This window comes from Nyctereutes procyonoides, unplaced genomic scaffold (assembly GCF_905146905.1).
Source record: "Nyctereutes procyonoides isolate TBG_1078 unplaced genomic scaffold, NYPRO_anot_genome, whole genome shotgun sequence".
NCBI classification, from domain to species: Eukaryota; Metazoa; Chordata; class Mammalia; order Carnivora; family Canidae; genus Nyctereutes; species Nyctereutes procyonoides.
This window is the reverse complement of record NW_026575082.1, coordinates 16053745-16062726: the sequence shown is the minus strand read 5'-3', so window position 1 is coordinate 16062726 and position 8982 is coordinate 16053745. Positions and strand designations below refer to the sequence as shown.

At 41.4% G+C, this 8982-nt stretch overlaps 1 non-coding gene across 1 annotated transcript; it reads right to left on the bottom strand.

Moving 5' to 3' along the window:
* Positions 1–583: 583 nt before the first annotated feature.
* Positions 584–690, bottom strand: LOC129514667 (U6 spliceosomal RNA). The gene has a single exon (XR_008665480.1). It is a non-coding gene; the product is annotated as a U6 spliceosomal RNA (small nuclear RNA).
* Between the last annotated feature and the right edge of the window lie 8292 nt (positions 691–8982).

Genomic DNA, 8982 nt, shown 5'->3' with positions numbered 1-8982 from the left:
AGCTACCCTGAATCTGTGTGAAAGCTCATTCAGACCTGCCTAGCAATTCCAATTCACTCCATCATCTCTTTTCAAACAAAACTACCCTTTTTTTGTTTGTTTTTTAATTTTTTTTTTAATTCCAGGTAGTAAACAGACAGTGTTATATTGGTTTCAGGTGTAAAATATAGTGATTCCACACTTCCATACAACACCCAGCGCTCGTCACAAGTCACAAGTACACTCCTTCATCCCCATCACCTGTTTCCCCCATCCCCCCCATTTCCCCCACTCTGGTGACCGTCAAGTTTGTTCTTTCAAGTTGAGTCTATTTCTCGGTTTGTCTCTCTTTCTCTTTTTTCCTTTGCTCATTTGTTTTGTTTCTTAAATTCCACATATGAATGAAATCATATGGTATTTGTCTTTCTCTGATTTATTTTGCTTAGCATAATACTATCTAGCTCCATCCATGTCATTGCAAATGGCAAGATTTTGTTCTTTTTTGTGGCTTAGCAATATTCCATATTATATATACAATATTACATATTATGTATAAGTGTATATAATCTATACTTAATATTATAATTATATAATTCTAATATATGTAAATATAGAATGTTTAACAAATTTGTGTGTCATCTTTGCATAGGGGCCGTGCTAATCATCTCTGTATTATTCCAATTTTAATATATATATATTGCCAAAGCACAAACAAAACTACATCTTATTTTATCCCCCTCCCTTTTTTTTAAAAAAAAGTTTATTTATTTAAGTAATCTCTCTATCCAGTGTGGGGCTTGAACTCATAACCCTGTGACCAAGAGCTGCATGTTTCCCTGACTGAGCCAGCCAGGTGCCCCAAAACTATATTTTATTTAATTAATTAATTAATTAATTTTTATTTATTTATTATAGTGAGAGAGAGAGAGAGAGAGAGAGAGAGAGAGAGAGGCAGAGACACAGGCAGAGGGAGAAGCAGGCTCCATGCACCGGGAGCCCGACGTGGGATTCGATCCCGGGTCTCCAGGATCGCGCCCTGGGCCAAAGGCAGGCGCCAAACCGCTGCGCCACCCAGGGATCCCCCCAAAACTATATTTTAACTGAACTGGATGTTAACCTAAAATGTGAATGACTAATAGGATTAAGCCCTCCTAATGTGTGTTTGCTCCACATAAATCCATCTCTGACGGGTACCTGGGGAATATTCTGAGCTAAGTAGATGTTTTTTATGTCTCTTACCTCTCGCGCGTCTGCTGGCATATAAAAGCAGGGACCCAGTTGTCACTCGATGTCCATCTCTGCAGGAGCTCCACGCTGAATGGAACTCCATTCCTGGGGAGAGAACCTCCACTGGCCCCACTCCGACTGCTCATCCCCAATGAGAGATGAACTCAGGGGGCTTCTGTGGCATGTGACAGAGATGAGGGGAGACTTTGGAGGGACTCAGATGAAGGCAAGCCTCGGGACCATGCTAAAGGAAGAAACTCAGGACAACCCATCAAAACAGGGAGGAAAGATAAATTAAAACAGTCACTGCTTCAGACATTGTGCATGTCTTGTTCCTGGAAGAACAAGAGGCCACAAGGCGATAACACTGCTCGCGTTTTATAAGAAACCACAGTCAAACTGCCCTGTGACTCTTTTAATATTTTGTAAACACTGTCTCTTCCTTCCACCATAATGTGCAAAAGGCATTTTGATCCTCTGCTGGTCAAAAAATTTAGGAAAACTTCCTCGTCTTTCTCAGGACTAACCTCAACTTTCAAAAACAGTCTTTAGTTTCTATCTTAAAAAGTCATGACATAGTTGGACACTCTGTGTTTCCTGTTAACCACTTGAGAGCATGTTTTCAACTTTCTCACGAATACTGACACATCATATAAAGACTTTTCCAGTATTGACATATCATTGTCTATTGCAACGATTAAGAAAAAAAATTAAAAAAGGAAGGTGGAAGTGTCTTTTTTTTCCACAATGAAATCACACTTGTACAGAGCTTGATACAGAAGATGGATATAACACACTTTAAGATGATAAGTATCTTGCACTCAGCCATAGAACATTTACATTTTATAAAAACCATTTTCTGGGTTTTCATTTTGCTTTTGTCATGATGGCTCATCTTGGCCTCTATTCTGAGTCTTTTCTTTTTTTAAAAGATTTTATTTATTTATTCATGGGATACATACACAGAGAGAGAGGCAGAGACATAGGCAGAGGGAGAAGCAGGCTTCCTGTGAGGAGCCCGATGTGGGACTTGATCCTAGGACCCCAGATCTCGCCCTGAGCCAAAGGCAAACATTTAACCAGTAAGCCACCCAGGTGCCCCTGTTCTGAATCTTAATGAACCTCTGAGTAAGAGGAAGTGCACAAGCTACAAGCCCTGCAGGATCCAGACCACTGGAAGAGCTTTTTGCAGCAGATACTCCGTTCACATTTATAGGTGTGAAATACAAATGCAGTAGCTTTTCTTTTTGCCAATGATAACAAGTTATTCAACCACCAGAGCAGGAAGTAAATATGGAGTTTTCTGTGGTGTTGATTTTTTATTCTCTTGTCTTCCCTTTTTCTTTCTGTCAACATCCTCCTCCCTCTTTTGGTGCAGATTAAAGGGTGACTATGACCTACAGTATGCTGGCTGGGTTGTCATGACACCACACAAATAAGTGGCCTCTTGGTCAGTGATGGACCAATGTTAGTGCTAAAACTTTAAGATGTATGGCCTTTCTACTTGGCCATTATGAGTGACCACTGGTGGTGATTGGCCTAAAGCCCCTTTGGACTAATATTTTGTGTCACCTGTAGTGCCAAACAATCACTCCCGTTCTTGGTACAGGTTTTTACATTTTTTTCTTTCTTTTTTTTTAAGATTTTAGTTATTCATTCATGAGAGACACAGAAAGAGGCAGAGACATAGGCAGAGGGGAGAAGCAGCCTCCTTGAGGGAAGCCTGATGTGGGTGGGGCTTATTCCAGGACGCCAGGATCATGACCTGAGCCAAAGGCAGACGCTCAACCACTGAACCATCCAGGTTCTCCAGTTTTTACATTTTCGAGGACTGTTTGAACCTGCTCAGTTTTCCAGTTTTCAGCAAATTATTCCTGAGTAGTTGGAATTCAGAATTCTTCAAAGTTAGCCCATAGAGACATTAAGTGGAAAAAATCCTACAGCTAATAGTGGAAATCCTGGACTCCTTTGAGCCCCAATTTTATTTTTAAATTTTTTTAAGTTTTAAAAAGATTTTATTTACTTTTGTGTGTGCATGCAAGAGACAGAAAGAGAGAGAGAGAAGAGAGTTAGAGAAAGAGAGAGAGAGAGAATGAGGTAGGGGAGGGGCAGAGGAAGAAACAACCTCCCTGCTGAACAGGCAGCAGAATGTGTGACTCATCCCAGGACCCCGGGATCATGACCTGAGCCAAAGGCAGACGCTTAACCGACTGAGACACCCAGGGGCCCTCGAGTCCCAATTTTTAAATAAATCAGTTCTATTATGGTATAGTTTATGAATAATAAAACGTGTTTACTAAAAGGTACATTTCAAAGATTTTGGAACATTGATAATCCCTATGGTTACCACCAAGAACAAAACACAGAACATTTCCATTGTGTCAAAAGGTTCCTGTGCCCTATCCTCGCACACCTTCCCCCATGCCTTGCCCAGGCAACAACTGGTCTGCTTTCTGTCTAATCTATAATAATTAGATTTGTCCTTTCTAGGGTTTCATAAAAACGGAATCACACAGTATGTACTCTTTTTGTCTGCCTTCTTTTCCTAATATAATGTTTTTGAGATTCATCTATGTTGTGTGTACCAGCTCTCATTCCAGCCTAGCTAAGTTGACTCTGCATAAATTATAAATTCACAACAACTAGTTGGTTTGATTTTTTTTATCCTTAAGATTACATTTTGATTATGCAGGATATACATAGGGCGAGCTCTGGGGAAGGTCTCAAACACAGAGCTTGATCTGCCGTCTGCCCATGGAGTCAGAGGACAGCATCCCCTTGGTGTATCAGTATTCAATGAGCCAGCCGAATGTGTTCACTGACCAGGAAGCACCACTGAGCTTCAATGTCCAGAGTTATGTTATGTAGACATGATTGATTACATCACTGGCCAAACGACTGAACTTAATCTCCAGCCCCCCTCTCTTCCCTGGATTTCTGGCAGCTGAAAGCCTCAAACTTCCAATCATACGCTTGGTCTTTCTATGGACCACCCCATCCTGGAACTATCTAGGGGCCCACCATAAGCCACTTTACTAGCCTAACCAAGGCACTTTTAAAAAAAGATTTTATTTTATTTATGAGAGAGAGAGAGACAGAGACAGAGAGAGACAGAGACATAGGCAGAGGGAGAAGCAGACTCCATGCAGGGAGCCTGATGTTGGACTCGATCCCGGACCGCAGGATCACACCCTGAACCAAAAGCAAAGGCTCAACCTCTGGGCCACGCAGGCATCCCAAGGCACTCTTTTTTTTACTCAGGAAATTCCAAGAATTTCTGAAGCTCTGCGTCAGGAACCAAGGACAAAACCCATATATCTTCTTCATTGCACCACACCTCCCCACACTCATGCTCCTGTGTCTCTCTCTGACTTATTTCACTTAGCATAATGCTTTCAAGTCCCATCCATCTTGTCACAAATGGCAGCATTTCCTTCTTTCTCATGGCTGAATAATATTTCATTGTATATCCATACAACACCTTCTTGACCCATCCATCTGTTCATGGACACTTAGGTTGTTTCCTTATCTTGGCTACTGTGAATAATGCTGCGATTTTCATGGGTGTGCAGACATCTTTTTGAAATCCTGTTTTCAATTCCCTTGGGTATATACCCAAAAGTGGAATTGCTGGGTCATATAGCACTTCTATTTTTTAAGTTTTTGATGGAACTCTAAACTGTTTTCTATGGTAGATGCACCAGTTTGCATTCCAACCAGCAGCCTAGGAGGGTGCCCTTTTCTCACTGGCACTTGTCTTTTGTTATTGTTTTTTTGATAATATCCATCCTAACATCTCCCATTCTGGAGGTTGCCTTTTTACTCTGTGTTTTATTTTGTTTTAACTGCAGACAACTCAATTGAATACTGTAAGGGAATACCAGGAATCTCATATACCAGCAAACACAGCACATTAAAAGACTTTGCCTTGAATGGAGTCTGCTCACTCCATTGGACACTAGCCATCCTCTTTGACCGGGTTCAAATTGTACAAAGTCAAACATGCAAGTGTGGAAATCATATTTAGACTTAAAGCCAATCACATCCGCAGGAGGAGAAGCCTACTTATATGAGTCTCAGTGTAAAGTTACAAGAATAAACACATGATAATTTTGAAATAATCTTAACAGCTAACATGCAGTGATGGCTTACTTGTGGCATAATCCTATTAAATACATTGCATTACATGGGTAAGGGAGATTGGAATGTTGAGTGGATTTATCATTTCAGGCCTGATCACCCACAATGGGAGGTCCCAATACATACCTTTCGCCAGTACTGTGAGAAATAAATTTGTGAAAGAAGTGTTGGCATCCTTGAAGAACTTTGTAATTACTGTTCTCTGCAGACCACAACTTACAGTGAGAACTGCAGTCTCTGAACGGGGAAACCTAAATGCAGCAGGAGTCATTGGATCCAAGGTGGCAAGGCCAATTCCAAGATTGAAGAGAGGAGACATCATTTCAGGTCCACTTATGTTAACAGGATAAAAGGGAGTGTTGCGAACAATGTTAAGCCAATAAATTCAACCAGTTAGATGAAATGGACATACTCTTTAAAGATACCGAATGTTAAGCTCAAGCAAGAAGAAATAAATAAACTTGGGCTTGATATCTATGAAGAAGATTTGCTTTTGTGGTTGAAAACCTTCACACAAAGAAAATTGGTAGGTGAATACCTTCAAATGTTTTCTATAATTCCCTTCCTTATGAGTTCCCTACAGAGTTCACAGCATCCATGGGGGCATTTGCAAATGAGACTTGGAAGGGAGGAGCAAGTGGCACTAAATTGTTTTCAGGCTCAGAGGGTGGGTGCCGGGCAGCAGCTGTTCTGCTCATGTGTGCTGTTGCTCCTCTGCTGGCTCACCTGGTTTATGGGGGCAGGAGCCAGGCCCACGTCTCCTCCAGCTCCTGTGCTGGGGTTGAGCATTTAACAGGAGTGTCAGCTCCGCCTGCAGGTCGCTCACATCTCTGAAGTCGGGAGCAGTGAGAGAGGTGGGCTTCGGCTTGTCCCATCCTCTGCTCTGCTCTGCCTGTGCTCCCATCTCCTCTTTTCTCTTTCATCTCTCTCCTCCGTGCAGGGTATGGTCCAAATACCCCTCTGTCCTTTGCTTCTGGTCTCTCACTCCCTTTAACTGTGCTTTTATCTCCTTCAACATTCTCTTGTCATCTCAGGGCAACATTTATTTATCTCCTGCTTAAGAAAAAAGAAAAAGGAAGGAAGGAGGGAAAAGAAACACCCATTTCGCTAGTCCTGGCTTCTCTGGTTCCATCCCAGCCACCTTGCTTCTAGGGAACCTAGAGACACAGATGAAGACAAACCCTAGGATGGGCCCCCTACCTGCCACCAGGCAGGCTCCCTACTGACCTCACCTGCAGAAGGGAGGAGGTAAATGCACAGTGGGGAGGTGTCCTGGTGAGGGCACACCAGGGGCAGGCACTCCAGGGGGCTGCACCCTTCTTTCCTGAGGCTGGGCTGGGGGAGCTGCTGGAGACCCCCTCAGGATGAAGCAAGGGCAGGACCTAAAGCATGGGATAAGCTAGGTCCAGGATTCCTCCTCGGTGCAGCCCAGGGAAAGCCCACCCGCAAAAGAGAAAAAAAAATGCTCCATCTCATGGCCTAGCAGCTTCCTGTTTTTCCTATCTCTTTCCCACTCACATCCACCTTTCCTTCCTAAGTGCCTGCCCCATGCACTCTGGACCCCAGCACCAGAAACAAAAGCCTTGTATATCTTGTTTAACCAACTCCCACAGTTTTGTTAGGTCAAATCGCTATATTAAATCCCTTCTACTGGTTCTGTTTCTCTGATGGGACCTTGACTGACACACCAGGTGGGCTACCGTTTAAGTCTTCAGCCTTTTGTAATGATTCTTTTTTTTACGAGGAACATTGTGTTTTTCTATCAAATATCACTTGGCATTAAAAAATATACATATATGACATAGATGTTCATACTCTGAACAAATATTGCTCAGGTCTACAAATGCCTCAAGCAGTTTCTGCTTCTCGTATGGGGTCAATAAATAACCCTCTTGATTTTTCTTCTTTTATTTCATTGTCCTCTTTTTGTTTTCTCACATTCCTCTCCCATTGCCTCACCTTTGACCCCAGGTCTACTTTTAATTAATTAGTTAAAATGCTTATTTAGTGCTTACTGTATGAGTACATGTATCAATGTGTTGGGTGTGCGGGAGCAACTAAGACAGAATGGGGAACACGATAGAGTCAACCGTTGGTCTTCTGGGGGATAGGTGTGAAACAAAGAAATAAACAGAAATAAACACAAAAAATTATAGCTTCCATAAGGTCTATGGAAGGAAAGATACCTCCAAATATACCTAAGGCATGAGGTATATTGAGGCTCAGTATACAAAGTGTGGTAAAAAGAATATTCATAAGAACAGCTACCAAGAAAGGTACCTGCGCATGACATTTTTCAGGACCTCGCCTCCCACAAGGTAATAATTTACATAGTCCAAGCAAAACCCTGGAACCTCATACCCAGTGGGCCATGGAAACTTCCAGTCAAGATAAACCAAATGCATCATATATTTATTTTTCTTTGATGATTCGAAGAATGCTTTCAGAGTTTTTCCTGTTACCACTAGGTGGTAAATCTATGACAGAGTTCCCATGATGTTAATTCATAGGAGATCTTGATTGATATTAGGCTAGATAACCAGCTTTAATTATAAATAGGAGAAGAAGCAGGTCTTTAATTTTGAGTGGTCAGATGAATTTTGGTCACTAGCACCAGATCTGTGGAATCCACAGTGCCCGCCTCCTTGTGGTAACTGACCTTAGAGATCCATTCCCAAACCTGGTGTTATTCATTTTCCCATTTTGCCCAAATCTTTCAAATTTCTGTATTTAGTAAATATTTAAATCAACAGATTTTCTTAGACATGGGGGACAACAGATGTTGGTGAAGATGTGGAGAAAGGGGAACCCTCACGCACTGTTGGTGGGAGTGCAAACTGGTAACAACAGTATGGAGGTTCCTCAAAAAGTTAAAAATAGAGTTACCCTATAATCAATTGCACTACAAAATATTTACCCAAAGGACACAAAAATATTGATTTGAAGGGACCTAGGCACCTCGATATTTATAGCAGCATTATCAGCAATAGCCAAATTGTGGAAAGAGCCCAAATATCCATTAACTGATGAATGGATAAAGAAGATACGGTGTGTTCACACACATGAGCACACACACATGCACACACACACAAACACAAACTGGAATATTACTCAGCCATAAAAAAATGAAATCTTGCCATTTTCAATGACATGGATAGAGCTAGAGTGTACTATGCTAAGTGAAAGAAGTCAGTCAGAGAAAGGCAAATGCCATATGATTCACTCATATGTGGTATTTAAGAAACAAAACAGATGAACATGGGAAAAGAGAGAGTGGCAAACCATAAATCAGATTTTAACTACAGAGAACAAACTGAGGGTTGCTGGAGGGGAGGTGGGCTGAGAGTGGGTGATGGGTATTAAAGAGGCACTTGTGATGAGCACTGGGTGTTATATGTAAGTGAAGAGTCACTAAATTCTATTCCTTAAACTAATATTACACTATTATGTTAACTAATGAGAATTTATATAAAAACTCAAAACAAAAAAAACATATTTTCTTAGAAAAATTGGCCATTCAAAAAGAACAAAGTGCCACTCTAAACACAGCATTTATTTTTATGTCTCAGATTACTTTCTAGTGATTTTCACCTAAGTCCTCATTTCGAATGTATATTAAACAATAATTGACGCTCT